Source organism: Oryctolagus cuniculus, chromosome 19 (assembly GCF_964237555.1).
Source record: "Oryctolagus cuniculus chromosome 19, mOryCun1.1, whole genome shotgun sequence".
Taxonomy (NCBI): Eukaryota; Metazoa; Chordata; class Mammalia; order Lagomorpha; family Leporidae; genus Oryctolagus; species Oryctolagus cuniculus.
The window spans coordinates 61,867,861-61,885,962 of NC_091450.1; the positions used below are offsets into that span (position 1 = coordinate 61,867,861).

The 18,102-nt window shown below is 45.3% G+C and overlaps 1 long non-coding RNA gene and 1 pseudogene across 1 annotated transcript; both read left to right on the forward strand.

The window, feature by feature from the left end:
- The first annotated feature begins 912 nt into the window (after nt 1-912).
- On the forward strand, nt 913-14,198 carry LOC127489221 (uncharacterized). The gene is made up of 4 exons (XR_011384518.1): nt 913-1,109; nt 1,643-1,861; nt 2,474-2,568; nt 14,039-14,198. It is a non-coding gene; the product is annotated as an uncharacterized lncRNA (long non-coding RNA).
- Nucleotides 4,611-7,377, forward strand: LOC138846965 (26S proteasome regulatory subunit 10B pseudogene; annotated as a pseudogene).
- Nucleotides 14,199-18,102: the final 3,904 nt, after the last annotated feature.

Below are 18,102 nucleotides of genomic sequence, written 5' to 3' on the forward strand. Positions count from 1 at the left end.
AAGAACTAGTGGAGTATCAGAGTGTTAGACCCGGGAGAGGGTCTGGGGAGCAACCTTAGGAAAAGTGAGGGAAGGGAAATGGGTGGACTGGTAGAGGAAACTTTCAGAAGGGATGGGGAATGGATGCTGAGTTAATCAGGGAATTCAGATAGCATCTGCAGAACACTGCGAGATGGAGAAGATGTTATCTGAAAGAAAACTGGGTTGATAAGGGGCTTGGAAACATGGAGACCCTTTCTTAGGCTGGGAATGATTTTTGTGGCTTGTAGTCTACTTGTAGACGTCAGAATTCGGAAGAGGACTCTCTTGATAAACGTGTGCTTCTTGGCTTTTGAATGTGTCTGTTATTCGCTCACATTCGTTCTTGTTATTTATCTAATACTGAATGCTTCTTGAACATCCTTGAGAAAGTTTGTGGAAAGAGGGTGATTGTCGTGATGGGTGTTTTTCATATCCTTCTAGGCAGCTCTGCGTGAAAGCTGCTGCTTTCATGATGTTTTTGTTCTTATTATTTTGGGGTGCTAGGGATGGCTTGAGTCCTAAAGGATTTAAACAGAAAGAATACGGTATGAGCTCTTGGAATAGCTTCCCAATTTGTTGGAATTCAAACTTCGTGATACTTCCTATTCTACAACTGCTTTTTTTTTGCCAACTCAGATATTTCCAGTTGCTTTTAGAGTCCCTAAACTGTGTCTCTGTGTCAGACTGTGACATTTATTAGGAAGGCGCATTCTTCCTTAAGTGTTACTTAAATGATGTGTCATTCTTTACAATGCAGTGTTATTTGGTATTTTTGAGTAATATATGTTCAGAATTATATAGCTTACTCTTTTTTTAATGATTTATTTTATTTATTTGAAAGACAGAATTACAGAGAGAGGTAGAGACAGAGAGAGGTCTTGCATCTGCTGGTTCACTCCACAGATGGCTGCAACGGCCGGAGCTGGGCCAATCTGAAGCCAGGAGCCGGGAGCTTCTTCCAGATCTCCCACATGCATGCAGGGGCCCAAGGAGTTGGGCCATCTTCTACTGCTTTCCCAGGCCATAGCAGAGAGCTGGATTGGAAGAGGAGCAGCTGGGACTAGAAGCAGTGCACATATGGAATGCCAGTGCGTTAGCCATGACTTTAACCTGCTGCGCCGGCCTCTGTAGCTTACTCTTACTTTTAGATTATTTCTATAGAAACATTTTCATACTTATATTTTCATAAAGTCCTAGAATTTTCCACATACACAATGTTACTAATGTGCAGGTTGTGTCTTTCGTTTTCTCTGTAGTGTGAGTATTTTTTTTTCTATAAGTTTCCATTAAACATTGATATTGTGTCCAGTGGATGCGTGTATATGTTTAGGGTCAAAAAATTCTTCAATATAATTTATAAACTAATTTAAAAATAAACCACATTCCCTTTTCTCTGCTTTCCTTCTAACACTGTCTCTCCCAGAGTCCCCTTCCATCCCTCCCTCCTTTCTTGCCTCATTTCCTTCTTTTTCCTTCCTTCCAGTTTCAGATAATATATTTTAAATTTATATTACAGTAATAAGGCTAATAAGAAGTTTAAGAAGTAAGAACAGGTGTGCCGGTGCTGTGGTATCCCACAGGGGAGTCAGTTCAAGTCCTGTCTACTCCATCTCTCATCCAGCTCCATGCCAATGTGTGTCCTGTTGCCAGTGAGGAGTGTGCCTGTGCCTGGCGCTTTGACCCAGAAGTGCACCTGCAGGCGCCACCACTTCTGCCCTTGATGCACTGGTGGGAGTCAACGCCATGTCTGCTCCTTCCCAGAGCCTTGAGGAGCCGCCTTCAATGCTTTTGGCTGAACCTGAGGAGACCCAGGGCCCCCCCAGGCTCAGGCCGGGATCAGGTGAGGCTACGGCCTGAGGCGGCCGCATCAGTTTCCTTGGGCTTCTGGAAACTTCCAGACGCGGTCCTCTGCTTCAACCCCTACCTGAAGACTACACTTCGGGACTCAGTTCCTGTTCCTGAGGAACAGAAATGCTCTTTGGGGAGTTTGGCGCGGTGGCCTTCCTGTGATGGGGTAGTCGTGGCCTGGGGTGCAGAGCACGGGGAGGGGTGTGTGTAGGGTGTAGCTGGGATAGAAGGTGGAGGAGAGGAGAGGGTCAAAGGGGAAGCAGGAGGAGAGAGGAAGTGGGGAGAATGAAAGTGGAGAGGCGAGGGAGGGAGGGGGAGAAACACATGTGGGGGAGAGGAAAGGAGGGGGAGAGTGACAGGAGTCCCAGGGCTTGTGTGTGGGAGGGGGATTGGGAGAAGAAGAACTTTCCCCAGGGCTCTGGGTCCATTTGGGGGGTTTTCTGTGCCTGGCCAGAAGTAGCCTTGGCTAGCTGCGTCTGTCGAAGAGGCCTTGACTGACAGCCTCTCTGCTCCGGGTTGTTCGGCAGCATAAGGGATGTGTGCAGGAACACGGGGACACGGGGCGCTCGAATTAATTGGCACGTAATCCGGTGAATTTTCACAGACTGCACACACAGAGGAGAAAGCAGAAGCTTAGAGAAATGCCAAGAATCCCTCAGTGCCCTGTTCCAGCCTGCCCCAAGATTCTGACACCTCACAGTAAGTACTAGATATTTTATTCTATTTAAAGAATGGTTTGCAAAGCAGAGTTCTAGATGAGGCGGGGCGGGAGAGATCTTCAGGGTATGGGTTCACACTGCAGGTGGCTACAATGGCTGGTGGTGGGCCATGCCGAAGCTAAAGCCATGTACTTTATCTAGTACTCCAGTGTGGGTTCAGGAACCGACGTCCTCGGGAAACTTGAGTTTGTGTAACACACTACCTGTATATGTAAAGTGCTTACCCCTTTCATCACCATTTATTTGCTAAATACCGATATCACGTATAAGACTGTGAGCTTGTCCAGGGCAGGACTTTGTCTCTGCTTTCATTCCTGTAGTCCCTGGTACACAGTTGGAATTCAGCTTATGCAGAATTAACAATGCACTCACTGTTGGATCTTGGGACAGGAACTGTTGGTTATAGAAAGGTCTGTTTACAGGAATAAAGGTAGGAGGGACAAGAAGGGATGTTTAAGAGAATCAGCATTAATGAAGCACTTTCAGTGGTCAGGCTTCTTAATGTACCATTGTCTCATTTCTAAATAACAACACAAGGAGGGGAAGCAAGAGTTTTATTTAATTATACAACATTGTCCTGTCTAATCCTCTTCAAAACTCTGTGAGAAAGGCACCACTGATACCCTTTTAAATGTGAGTTAAAGGAAGTGGGAACCAGCCCTAGGCCATATATAGATATCAGTGAAGTTCCAGTTTAAATCCTGCTGTGCTTGCCCCTCCTGGGCTGCAGGGTGTGGGCTAATGTGAGAGGTGAGTGTGTGAGGAGTGCAAGGAGGGTCCTGGAGGTGTGGTGCGACTTGCCTGCTGGGAGTGTCTCTGCGGGGCCAAAAGCCTTGACCTTTCAGGGTTGCCTGGATTTCAGCTTGGGCTGTCTGGAGTTGAGATTCTGAGGGCAGGAGTGTGGTGGGTCTTGCCAGTTCCTGCCTTCCTTCTCTGAGCAAAAAAGTAGCTAAGATGAGGCTGAGGGCCCTGTGAGTCCCTGCCTCACAGGCAGGTGCAGTGGGGGCCTGGGCTGTGCTTGCTAGCACAGGTGCCTCTGCCACACTTGATCTTGTGGCGGTTGCAGTGATTAGTAAAGTGGGTTCTTTGCAGACCCCAGGGAAATGGCATTTCTCAGCTTCCCAGTTCCAAGTGTGGTATGATGGCATGCCCCTGAGGGATCAGTGGGAACTATGCATAGGCATCTAAAGATAGGAGAAAATAGTGATTGTTAACTAGCCTCAGGCTGGTGGCTGTGCTGGGTTAGTGAGGAGTCCCCGGCCAACCCCCACAGCACCTTCAGGCAGAAGTGCTCTTTGTTCATCGCTGTGTTACTTTATTGCTTTCTGTCCCTGAGTTACAGCTACCCCGAATGGCTTAGAATTTTCTCAAGCATGTAATTAGAGGAGTGGCTGTGAATCTAGGAAACAGTTTGGTCTTACTAAGGTAATCATTAAAAGTCCCTGAAAAGCATTTGTAGGTCAATTTTTCACTAATTTTTGCTCACTGTTTCCTCCGGTTTGTTACTCCTCTTTGTGAATCGCCTCCCCCCACCTCCCCATGACATGGTCATCTTGGAATTCACTTTGGAAATAAAGAGCATGTCTACCTCTCTGGGTTCCACCTTGGTGAATGTCACAGGCAATCCCTTCTTTACCAGTTGGGCGGTTCCATGCATGGTACTTCATGAGCGCATGAACATTTTGTCTTGCTGAAGGAGGCTTGTTGGCGTTTATCCAGTGAATACTGTGTATCAGTGTTTGTGAACCCTACTTCCTCTGAGACCATGGAACTGATTGGGGTGGTTGTGTGTGCCTGGTTAATGACGTTTCCCTCTTTCTTAATAAGGAGTGATACAGTTAGAAGCATACAGGCTTGGCTCTGTTCACACCAAGCATTTTTAAACAAACTAGCCTTTCTAAAAAGTCCAGCATGAAGACCCTCCCAGTGAGGGTTGTGTACGTGAGATTAGGTTCTCTTGGCTCTGGTGTTTTAAGATGTTTGGACCTCGTGTCATCTGAGGACATTGGCATCCAACCATCTGGCATCCAACCATCTCAACAACTAATGAAATTGATCATTTTAGCAAACTTTTCTTATTTATTCATTTGTTATCTTTAGAACTCAAAAGTTTGGAGCTTTGCTTTAGTTTCAAATGATGCTTACCTTATTTCTAAGTCTGACAAAATGCATACAGACTCTCTCTGAAATCAGATGCAGTTTAAGGGTCTGTTTTATAAGCTGTTTGATAGAACAGGTCTGTTTGTGTCTTCAATGAATGAAGAAAGGTGAAAATATTAAAAGATATGACCATCCTTTTTTTAAAAGTTTTCTTATTTCTTTGAATGGCAGAGTTAACAGAGAGAGGAGGAGAGACACACAGAGATCATCCAACTGCTGGTTCACTCCCCAGATGACCCCAATCGCCGAGATTGGGCCATGATAAAGCCAGGAGCTTCCTCTGGGTCTCCCATGTGGATGCTGGGGCCCAAGCACTGGGGCCATCCTCTGCTGCTTTCCCAGGTGCATTAGCAGAGATCTGGATTTGAAAGTGAATTAGCCAGTGGGTCTCAAACCAGCACCCAAATGGGATGCCGCAGGCAGAGGCTTAACCTGTTGGGACACAATACCAGCCCCATGACAGTTTTTTATGTATGTCCATCAAAACCTATTTGAAACATGACAGCATGTTAACTGTCAGTTTTCAAAAAACCACATGCACAGAGGAACAAATGCACACACAGCACTGTAGCCAGGCAGCCACTGAGTGACACAGTCTCAAAGTCCCATGTGCACGCATGCAAGGCTGGCTGTGCTCGTTGGGTTTCCAGCTTCCTGCGGAGGAGCAGTAATCCCCATAACTTAAGCCCAACCTCTTATTTCTTTGGGCTGGGGCAAGGGGAGTCATGAGAACTAGATCAGAATGAATGCTAACTCACATTACTCATTAGCAGTTCTCTTTGGCGTATACCTTAGTTCCTTTATACCATTTTAAGGTGAACATTCACTAGCAGCACGTGTGCAAAGTTGTGCAGCCAGCACTGGCATCTGATTCCAGAACTTTCTTCTCACTCCTCACCCCCCCCCCCAAGATACATCGTCAGCTGTCATAGACAACTTGACAAAAGTAAGCTGAATCCAGGAACAAGAGCTTCTTTGGATATGACTACACTAAGTATCATGAGAGATTTGCCAGGAGTGATGGATTCACTGGTTTACAATATGCCTCATGGGAACCCAGGGAATAGAATTACCTCTTAAAAACCTAGAATTATCCAAGCATGTAGGAGTAATACCTCCAAAAGGCTGTTTGTTATATGGAACTCCAGGCACAGGAAGAATGCTTTTGGTGAGAACTGTTGCTACTCAGCTGGATTGTAACTTCTTAAAGGTTGTATCAAGTTCTATTGTAGACAAATAGATTGGTGAAAGTGCCTGCTTGATCAGAGAAATGTTTTATTATGCCAGAGACCGACCATCAAACATGCATCATTTTTATGGATGAAATAGATGTGATTGGTGGTCATTGGTTTCCTGAGGGTACATCAGCTGACAGATTAACAGAACTTTAATAGAGTTGCTAAATCAAATGGATGGCTTTGATACTCTGCATAGAGTTAAAATGACCATGGCTACAAACAGACCAGATACACTGGACCCTGTTTTGCTACGTCTGGGAAGATTGGACAGAAAAATACATATTGATTTACCACATGAAAAAGCCAGGTTAGATATATTGAAAATCCACACAGCTCCCATTACAAAACATTATGAAGTAGATTATGAAGCAAGCATGAACCTTTTAGATGGCTTTATTGGAGCAAACCTGAAGTGTTTGTACTGAAGCTGGTATGTTTGCAATTCGTGCTGATCATAATTTTGTAGTACAGGAAGATTTCATGAAAGCCATCAGAAAAGTGGGTTATTCTGGTTGGCACCATGGTTCATTAGGCTAATCCTCCGCCTGCAGCACCGGCACTCCGGGTTCTAGTCCCAGTTGGGGCACCGGATTCTGGCCCGGTTGCTCCTTTTCCAGTCCAGCTCTCTGCTGTGGCCCAGGAGTGCAGTGGAAGATGGCCCAAGTCCTTGGGCCCTGCGCCCACATGGGAGACCAGGAGAAGCACCTGGCTCCTGCCTTTGGATCAACGTGGTGTCTGAGGCCGCAGCGGCCATTGGGGGGTGAACAAAAGGAAACAGGAAGACCTTTTTCTCTGTCTCTCTCTCTCTCACTGTCCACTCTGCCTGTCAAAAAAAGTGGGTTATTCTAAGAAGCTAGAGTCTAAATTGGACTACAAACCCGTATAATTTACTGTCAGTTTTTTGATTGCTGCATGACAGACATTGGCTTAATGTAAAAATAAAGTTAAGCAAACAATGTGTGTACTGGCAATGATCTCATTAAAAATAAGAGTAAAATATGTATGAGTAACATAAATTAGTATATACTTCAGTGACTCCACTTTTAAGATGGGTACAGAAGAAATCTATATGTTGTTCATGTATTTATTGCAGCAGAAATTACAAAAGAAGAATGTGTTGAAGCTTTTCATATTTGCTATGTGAACATTTTGTAAAACATTGAAAATGATCTGGGAGTAGTCCAAGAGAGTATTTCTTATTTATTTTATATCATTTGAGTATTGATTTAGATAGGCTATGGGAGGAAGTGAAACATCAGACCTTTGATATTTAAGATCCTCCATAATATGTTGCATTAATAGACTTTTTTTGACAGGCAGAGTTAGACAGTGAGAGAAAGAGACAGAGAGAAAAGTCTTCCTTTACATTGGTTCACCCCACAAATGGCTGCTATGGCTGGCGCACTGCGCTGATGCGAAACCAGCAGCCAGGTACTTCCTCCTGGTCTCTCATGTGGGTGCAGGGCCCAAGTACTTGGGCCATCCTCCACTGCCTTCCCGGGCCACAGCAGAGAGCTGTTCTGGAAGAGGAGCAACTGGGACAGAATCTGCTGCCCCAACTAGGACTAGATTGCCGGTGCCGCAGGTGGAGGATTATCCAAGTGATGCGGCGCCGTCCAACATTAATAGTTTTTCAAAACTGTTACTTAGGAACCCAAGAATCCACACAATAAATTTGATTTCACCACCAAAATGTATCTTCAACCTGCCTATATCTGCCACCACTCTATGCCAAGGCAAAGCTGAACTCTGTTCTTGCATGGCTCATAGAGCAGGTGCCTACATAAATTCTGTACCCTGGATGCCCCAAATGCCTGGTTATAACCCCAACCGTAGCCCAGCCCACCATAATTCTCTTGACTGAATTCAGTGACCTCCGAGCTGATTTCTTCTATCAGTAATCTTTTCCTCTGTAATATGTTTTCCACTCAGCATCCAAAGAAATCTTTCTGTACAAATGTATTTTTAAAATTGTTTGAAAGGGAGGGAGCTGGTTGGGAATGGATAGGAGGGAGAGAGGAGAGAGGACGGAGGACAGAGGACAGAGGGGAGGGGAGAGGGAAGTAGGGAGAGGGAAAAGGGGAGGGAGGAGGGAAGAGGGGATAGGTAGAGAGGGAGATTCTCCATCCACTGGTTTATTCTACAAATATAACCCCGTGACTTGACTCCTTGTGTGTGGCTGCCTACTTTGTGCTATCCTTGATGGATTCTTTGTACTCCTCTTCCTTCTCTCTTACTTGTGCATTACCTATCATTTCAGACCACATCTGAAATGCTTTGCTCCTTTTGGGTGCCCCATTTCTCTTGAGGTGATCTTACTCCTGTGGCTTCAACCAATGTTTCTATGAGACTACCTTCCAAAGTAGTGTCTCCATCATCAGCCTTCACCATGAGATCCAAATCTCCATTGCCACCTGCCTGTTAGAGACACACACTTGAGTGTCCTGTGGGTACCACAAACTTCCTCTTCCCTTTAAACCTGCACCACACATTGCACTGGACTGGATCTCTGCAGTGGTGGCTCCATCCGACTTGCCTTCCAAGTTGGAAAGCTTGGCAGCACCCTCTTTCCAACCATCTGTCTCCTAGTAGTCACCAAATCCATGCCAGTGGTGTCTCAGGACCTACACAAGCACTCATACCAAAGCTGAACATCTGCTGATAACCATTACTTCTGTCTGGATTCTTTCTTCCAGGCTTTTTCTGCTTCAGGCCTGCACACCACCTGCATATTCCTAGAAAGCACAGGTGACTCTGCCTGATCTTTTCTCATCTCTTGCATACTTGCCAAAGCCCTATTCCCTTAGAGGGGATTCCAAGGCCTCATTCTCAGGTCTGTTCACAACTTCTATTCCAAGCCGCCCTCCTCCCAAACAGCCCCTGCTTCTGTCATGCCAGACTTGTCATGGTTCTGCATATAGGCAGTCACTACTTGATGTTCCTCAATGTTTTCAGCTTGAGAAACTCCTAGCCATGTTTCAAGATATCCAACTCAAAGGTCTTCCTTCTCTTTGATACTTTTCTCTCATTCCCCCAGGCAGAGCTAAGTATCCAGAGCTTCTGTAACACACTACCTATATACATAACGTACTTAACCCATTTTATCACCTTTTTTTTTGCTAAATACCCATATCTCGTATAAGACTGTGAGCTTGTCCAGGACAAGACTTTGTCTCTCTGCTTTCATTCCTGTAGTCCCTGGTACACAGCTGGTGTTCAGATATGCAGAACTAACAACACACTCACTGGTGGGCCTTGGGACAGGAAGTGATGGTTAATGAAGGGTCTGGTCACAAGAACAGAGGTAAGAGGGACAAGGAAGGAGATTGTAACAGAGTGGCATTCATGAAACCCTTTCTTTTTTTCCAACTTTTATTTAATAATTATAAATTTTCGGGGGCTGGTGCTGTGGCTCACTTGGCTAATCCTCCACCTGCGGCGCCAGCATCTCATATGGGCACCGGGTTCTAGTCCTGGCTGCTCCTCTTCCAGTCTGGCTCTCTGCTGGGCCCAGGAGTGCAGTGGAGGATTGCCCAGATGCTTGGGCGCCTGCACCCGCGTGGGAGACCAGGAGGAAGCACCTGGCACCTGGCTTCAGACTGGTGCAGTGCACCAGCTGTAGTGGCCGTTTGGGGGGTGAACCAATGGAAGGAAGACCTTTCTCTCTGTTTCTCTCTCTCACTGTCTGTAACTCTACCTCTCAAATAATTGAATAAATAAAGTCTATAATAAATAAATAAATATAAATTTCCAAAGTACAACTTTTGGATTATAGCAGTTCTTCCCTCCATAACCTCCCTCTCACCCCAACCATCCTATCTCCCACTCCCTCTCCCATCCCATTTTTCATCAAGATTCATTTTCAATTATATTTATATACAGAATATCAACTCAGTATATACTAAGTAAAGATTTCAATAGACTGCACCCACACAGACACACAAAGTGTAGAGTATTGTTTGAGTAGTAGTTTTACCGTTAATTCACATAGTACAACACATTAAGGACAGAGAGATCCTACATGGGGAGTAGGTGCACAGTAACTCCCGTTGTTGATTTAACAATTGACACTCTTATTTATGATGTCAGTAATCACGCGAGGCACTTGTCTTGAGCTGCCAAAGCTATGGAAGCTTCTTGAGTTCACCGGATCCGATCTTATTTAGACAAGGCCATAGTCAAAGTGGAAGTTCTCTCCTCCCTTCAGAGAAAGGTACGTCCTTCTTTGATGGCCTGTTCATTCTGCTGGGATCTCATTCACAGAGATCTTTTATTTAGTTCCTCTTTTTTTTTTTCCAGAGTGTCTTGGCTTTCCATGCCTAAATCACTCTCATAGGCTTTTTAGCCATATCCGAATGCCTTAAGGACTGATTCTGAGGCCAGAGTGCTGTTCAGGACATCTGACATTCTATGAGTCTGCTGTGTATCCCGCTTCCCATGTTGGAGCATTCTCCTCCTTTTTAAGTCTATCAGTTATTGTTAGCAGACACTAGTCTTGTTTATGTGATCCCTTTGACATTTAATCCTATAATTATGATCAATTATGAACTGAAACTGATCATGTTGACTAGTGAGATGGTATTGGTTCATGACACCTTGATGGGATTGAATTGGAATCCCCCAGCATGTTTATAGCTCTACCATTAGGGGTAAGTCCGAGTGAGCAGGTGCCGAACTGTACATCTCCTTCTCTTATTCCCAGTCTTATATTTAACAGGGATCACTTTTGAGTTAATTTTAAATGCCTAAGAATAATTGTGTGTTAATTAAAGAGTTCAACCAATGATATTAAGTAGGACAAAAAAATACTAAAAGTAATAAAATAGTAAGTTGTTCCTTGACAGTCAGGCAAGGACTGATCAAGTCATTGTTTTTCATAGTGTCGGTTTCACTTCAACAGGTTTCCTTTTAGCACTTTAAGTAGTCAGGCTTCTTAATGTACCATGTCTCATTTCTAAATAAGAACACAAAGAGGGAAAGCTAGAGTTTTATTTAATTTCACCACATTGTACTGTCTAATCCTCTTCAAAGCTCTGTGAGGAAGGCACTGCTCATCCCCTTTTAAATACGAAACTGTATGAGGTGGGAACCTGCACTAGGCCATATATCAAGAACAATAAAGCCCCAGTTCAAAACCTGTTCTGTTTGCCCCAGAGCCATGTTCCTCCTGGGGTTGGAACCCTAGGTTCTAGCAGTTAGAGACGTGGGGTATGAGAGAGGGGTAGCTGGTGAAAACCGGTGGTCCTTTTCTTTGGGCTTAGCTTCGTTGGGTGCATCACCACAAGGACTTGTCCTGTGTCACTAAGGACACTTCATACTAACTCTATGGCCTCATGCTGTGATTTGTTAACATAGGTCCTGTGTCCTGGTTCACACTAATGGTCATCTTAAGATTTACTTTGCTGTTCTAGTGTTTTAAGGTAAAATTTGGTTTTCTGATCTGATATCTGTATTCCTTAATATATACCTGTATAGCAATAAAATTCCTCATGTGAAATTAGGCCTGTCAACATGGAAAACTCTAAGGATGTACCCACTGCTGGGAACATATTGAAGGAAATTAAATCATTATGTAACAGAGGGATGCACAAGCCTATGCTTATTGCAGCAAGATGCACAATAGCCAGGCTGTGCAGTGTGTATATGTATGTAAGGTATACATAGACCAGAACTTCTTAATTCACTTTTCAGTTGATCAGCATTTTGGTTGATTGAAATATGCCTGTTGAAGCCATTTGCCCATTTCTTGAGTGGGTGGTTTGTTTTGCTGTTGTTGAGTTTCTTGAAAATATCTGGTAGTAAACCCTTCATCAGCTGCATACACTGCAGATTAAGTTCTACCATTCTGTTAGTTGCTGCTTCACTTTGTGGAGTGTTTTTTTTTTTTTGGTGTCCTCTTCATTAATCTTTTATAGTTCTCAGATATTGGACATCCTTGGTTAAATTTATTCCAACCTATTTTATTTTCTTTGTAGATATGTGAATGGGATTGGTCTTCGAAATCCTTTCTCAATCATGACCTTGTCTGTGTATACAAAAGCTGTTGATTTTCTATCCTGCCGCTGTACCAAACTCTACTCTGAGTTTTTTTTTTTTTTTTTGACAGGCAGAGTGGACAGTGAGAGAGAGAGACAGAGAGAAAGGTCTTCCTTTGCCGTTGGTTCACCCTCCAATGGCCGCCGCGGCTGGCGCGCTACGGCCGGCGCACCGCGCTGATCCGATGGCAGGAGCCAGGAGCCAGGTGCTTCTCCTGGTCTCCCATGGGGTGCAGGGCCCAAGCACCTGGGCCATCCTCCACTGCACTCCCTGGCCACAGCAGAGAGCTGGCCTGGAAGAGGGGCAACCGGGACAGAATCTGGCGCCCCGACCGGGACTAGAACCCGGTGTGCCGGCGCCGCAAGGCGGAGGATTAGCCTATTGAGCCGCGGCGCCAGCCTTCTACTCTGAGTTTTGATATTCTTTTAGTGGAGTCTTTTGGATCTCCTATGTACAGGAGAATAGAAAATGTCAACAGTGACCTCAGAGGCTACCTTTCTGTATTCTGTTTTGCTTTGTGGAAGACACGATTTGTCCTATTTCAAAGGCAGGGCTAGACTGTGGAGGGCAGAGATTGGGAAGCAGACCTGTGTTCGGTGAAGAACTCTGCAGATCACAGGTATTTCTACTCCTTGTGTGAATGGGTACATAAGTGTCTGAATAAATAAATTACAAAGATTTCCTCATGTGCAAGTTAGAGATAATGCCACACAGAATGTTTGTAAGGAAGAAGAGAATGAATGGGTACCAGAATCTTTTCTAAGACTGAGTTAAATTCTTTTTCAAATTCTGTGTTAATGGGGTATGTAATGCATATAGTATCAAATTCTAGATAAACTCAAGTAGTTGGCCTTGATGTAGTATTTTATTTACAATGAGCTAGGTTTTACTTTTTAAAAAAGTCTTATTTATTTATTTGAAATTCAGAGTTACACACAGAGAGGATGAGAGGCAGAGGCAGAGTGGCAGAGAGAGAGAGAGGGAGAGGTTATCCATCTGCTGGTCCACTCCACAGTTGGCTGCAATGGCTGGCGCTGAGAGGATTCAGGGTAAGGAGCTAGGAGCAAGGAGCCTCCCTGGGGTCTCCTGCATGGGGACAGGTCCCCAGGACTTGGGCCATCTTCGACTGCCTTCCCAGACCATAGCAGAGAACTGCATCAGAAGTGGACCAGCTGGGACTCGAACCGGCGTCATATGGGATGCTGGCACTGCAGGCAGTGGCTTGACCCGCTATCCCCCAGCGCCGGCCCCTCCCAGAAGCTGTTCCCCCTGGGATCCAGCTGTCTGCTAACATGCCTGGGAAAGCAGAGACGGCCCAAGGACTTAAGCCCCTGAACCCAGAATGGAGCACCAGAAAAAAGTCCTTGGCTTCTTCTTTGGCCTGTCCCAGCCCTGGCCTTTGTAGCCACCTGAGGGGTGAACCCGCAGATGGGCGATCACTGAGAGAGAGAGAGAAAGAGTGCTGGCGATGCCCCCTGCACTGCTTCTCTCCCCAAACGGCTTTGACGGCCAGCACTGGAACAGGCAGAAGTCAGGAGGCAGGAGCTCCATTCAGGACTCCCACGAGGGAGGGAGGGAGGGAGGCAGGGAGGCAGGGAGGCAGGGAGGCAGTGAGCCAGGGTCCAGAGTACCCAGGCCTCAGCGGCTGCCTCCCTGGATCACAACCTGGAGCAAGAGCAGCTGACTGAAGCGGGCCTGTGGTTTCGGGTGCTGGATGCGGCAGCGCACAGATGCGTCCCGTGGCGCCATGGCGATGGCCAGTGAGGAGTGCGCCTGCGCCCGGCGCCTTGACCCGGAAGTGCACCCACAGGCGTGGCCGCTTCTGCCCTCAGTGCATGGGTGCGAGTCAGGGCCGTGCCCACTCCTGCCCACGGCTTGAGCGAGCCTTGAGGAGCCGTCTTTGACGCTGGTGGCCAAACCTGAGGAGTCCAGGGCCTCCCAGGCTCAGGCCAGGATCAGGTGAGGCTGCGGCCCGAGGCAGCCGCATCAGTTCCTTGGGCTTCTGGAAACTTCCAGGCGCGGTCCTCTGCTTCGGCCCCTTCCCGAAGACTACACCTCAGGACTCGGTTCCTGTTCCTGAGGAACAGAAATGCTCTTTGTGAGGGGATTCGGCACGGTGGACTTCCCGTCACGGGGTAGGCGTGGCTCGAGGTGCAGAGTGCGGGGAGGGGGTGTGTGAGGGGTGTCACTGGGTAGAAGGTGGAGGAGAGGGAGGACAAAGGGGAGGCGGGAGAAGAGAGGAAGTGGAGAGAATGAAGGTGGGGAGGCGAGGAAGGGAGGGGAAGAAAGGCGTGTGGGGGAGAGGAAAGGAGGGAGAGAGTGACGGGAGCCCCGGGGGGTGTGTGGGAGGGGGGTTGGGAGCTGGGTCGGTTTGGGGGGTTTTCTGTGCCTGGCCAGATGTAGCCTTGGCGTCCGTAGAAGAGGCCTTGACTCACGGCCTCTCTGCTCCAGGTTGTTCAGCAGTGTAAGGTTGTGTGTGCAGGAACACGGGGGCACGGGGTGCTCAAATTAATTGGAATGTAATCCGGTGAATTTTCTGACTGCACACATGGAGGAGAAAGCAGAAGCTTAGAGAAACGCCAAGAATCCCCCTGTGCTCTGTTCCAGCCTGTCCAAAATTCTGACACCTCACAGTAAGTACTAAGTATTTTTTTTTCCTATGGAATAATTGGTTTGCAAGGCAGAGTTCTAGATGAGGCGGTGCAGGAGAGATCTTCAGGGTATGGATTCACACCCCAGGTGGCTACAATGGCCGGCGCTGGGCCAGGCGGGAGCACAGGCCAGGTACTTTATCCAGTACTGCAGTGCGAGTTAAGGTGGCCCAAGTCCTTGGGGTGCTTCCTCTGCTTTCCTAGGCATTTGAGCAGGCAGCTGGATCTCAAGTTGGAATAGCCTGGGTTGATGGGGGGTGGGGGGTGGGGTGGGAGCAGCCGTGGCATAGTGGATGAAGCCGCCCCTGCATGTACCAGCATCCCACATGGGCGTTGGTTCGAGTCCCAGCAGCTCCACAGAGTGGATGTGCCATGTGGGTCTGAGAAGAGTGTTGTGTTGCGGTGCTGTGGACAGAGCATCCTCGAAGGATCCGTTCAACACTTGGTTGATTCAGGTGCTGTTCTGTTCAGCTACATCCTTACTGATGGTCTGACTGCTGATCTGGTAACGAAAGAGATGTCTTGACGTCTGTGAGTGTAATAGTGCCTTTGTTTATTTCTCTTTGTAGTTTTAACAATGGTCGCTTATGTATTTTGGGCTGAGGTTTACTTTTGGATTCACTATCCTACTCTGTTGAAACGTGTTTCTTCTGTTGTTTCAGGAATCCCAAAGCAAGGTCTTGGTTATTGTAGGTTTATTGAAAGTCTGCAAAGACAGTTGTCATTTCACCCAGTTCCTTGTTTTTCATGGTGAAGTTGATAGTCAATTGTCTTGAGTTTTCCTAACTACATTCATGTTTGTTTTTTTTCTCAAAAACCTCTTGCTGGAGGTTTTTTTCCGTTGGTTGTTTTTTTGTTTTGTTTTGTTTTTTTATTTAAATGATGTTGAACCTAGAACCATTTTAGAAGAAATGTTATATTAATAATATTCAGTCTTCCAGTCCAATGCACAGCATATTTACTTAGATCTTCTTTAGTTTCCTTCATCAGCATTTTAATCTTCAGCCAACATGCTGTGTATTTTATTGATAGAGTTTTCATTTCAGTAGGCTATTTTAAATTTCAAATCAGTCTCTACCTGTTGATGATGGTACTATACAATTGATTTTTTTTAACTTTTATTTAGTAAATATAAATTTCCAAGTACAGTTTATGGATTACAATGGCTTTCCCCCTTAACTTCCTTCCCACCCACAACCCTCCCATCTCCTGCTCCCTCTCCCATTCCATTCACATCAAGATTCATTTTCAATTATCTTTATATACAGAAGATCAATTTAGTATATATTAAGTAAAGATTTCATCAGTTTCACCCACACAGAACATAAAGTGTAAAATACTGTTTGAGTTAAACTAATAGCATTAATTCACATTGAACAACACATTAAGGACAGAGATCCTACATGAGGAATAAGTGCACAGTGACTCCTGTTGTTGACTTAACAAATTGACACTCTTGTTTAAGGTGTCAGTAATCTCCCTAGGCTCTAGTCATGAGTTGCCAAGGCTATGGAAGCCTTTTGAGTTCGCTGACTTCAATCTTATTTCGACAAGGTCATAGTCAAAGTGCAAGTTCTGTCCTCTCTTCAGAGAAAGGGACCTCCTTCTTTGATGGCCGGTTCTTTCTACTGGGATCTCACTCACAGAGATCTTTCCTTTAGGTTGTTTTTTTTTTCTTTTTCTTTTTCTTTTTCTTTCTTTTTTTTTTTTTTAGCCTGAGTGTCTTGGCTTTCCATGCCTAAAATACTCTCATGGGCTCTTCAGCCAGATCCAAATGCCTTAAGGGCTAATTCAGAGGCCAGAGTGCTGTTTAGGACATCTGCCATTCTATGAGTCTGCTGTGTATCCCGCTTCCCATGTTGGATCGTTCTCTCCCTTTTTGATTCTATCAGTTAGTATTATCAGACACTAGCCTTGTTTGTGTGATCCCTTTGACTCTTAGACTTATCATTATGATCTATTGTGACCTGAAATTGTTCACTTGGACTAGTTAGATGGCATTGGTACATGCCAACTTGATGGGATTGTGTTAGAATGCCCTGGCACATTTCTAACTCCAGCATTTGGGGCAAGTCAGCTTGAGCATGTCCCAAATTGTACATCTCCTCCCTCTCTTATTCCCACTCTTATATTTAACAGGGATCACTTTTCAGTTAACTTTAAACCCCTAAGAATAATTGTGTGTTAATTACAGAGTTCAACCAATAGTATTAAGTAGAACAAAAAAATGCTAAGAGGGGTAAAGTATGAAATTGTACATCAACAGTCCGGACAAGGGCTGATCAAGTCACTGTTTCTCGTAGTTTCCATTTCACTTCACCAGGTTTCCTTTTTGGTGCTCGGTTAGTTGTCACCAATCAGGGAGAACATATGATATTTCTCCCTTTAGGACTTGCTTGCTTCACTCAGCATGATGTGTTCTACATTCCACCATTTTGTTGCAAATGACCGGATTTTATTGTTTTTGACTGCTGTATAGTGTTCTATAGAGTGCATGTCCCATAATTTCTTTATCCAGTCTACCATTGATGGGCATTTAGGTTGATTCCAGGTCTTAGCTATTGTGAATTGAGCTGCAATAAACATTAAGGTGCAGACAGCCTTTTTGTTTGCCAATTTAATTTCCTTTGGGTAAATTCCAAGGAGTGGGATGGCTGGGTTGTATGGTAGGGTTCTATTCAGGTTTCTGAGAAATCTCCAGACTGACTTCCATAGTGGCTTAACCAGTTTGCATTCCCACGAACAGTGGGTTAGTGTCCCTTTTTCCCCACATCCTTGCCAGGATCTGTTGTTGGTAGATTTCTGAAAGTGAGCCATTCTCACCAAGGTGAGGTGAAACCTCATTGTGGTTTCGATTTGCATTTCCCTGATTGCTAGTGATCGTGAACATTTTTTTATGTGCCTGATGGCCATTTGGATTTCCTCTTTTGAAAAATATCTATTGAGGTCCTTGGCCCATCTCTTAAGTGGGTTGTTTGTTTTGTTGTTTGGAGTTTCTTGATCTCTTTGTAGATTCTGGTTATTAACCCTTCATCAGTTGCTTAGTTTGCAAATATTTTTTCCCATTCTGTCGGTTGCCTCTTCACTTTCCTGACTGTTTGCCTTGCAGTACAGAAACTTCTCAATTTGATGCAATCCCAAATGTTAACTTTGATTTTGGCTGCCTGTGCTTCTGGGATCTTTTCCAAGAAGTCTTTGCCTGTGCCTATATCTTGCAGAGTTTCTCCAATGCTCTCTAATAATTTTATGGTGTCGGGTCATAGATTTAGGTCTTTAATCCATGTTGAGTGGATTTTTGTTTATGGTGAAAGGTAGGGGTCTTGCTTCATGCTTCTGCATGTGGAAATCCAATTTTCCCAGCACCATTTATTGAATAGACTGTCCTTACTCCAGGGATTGGTTTTAGATCCTTGATCAAATATAAGTTGG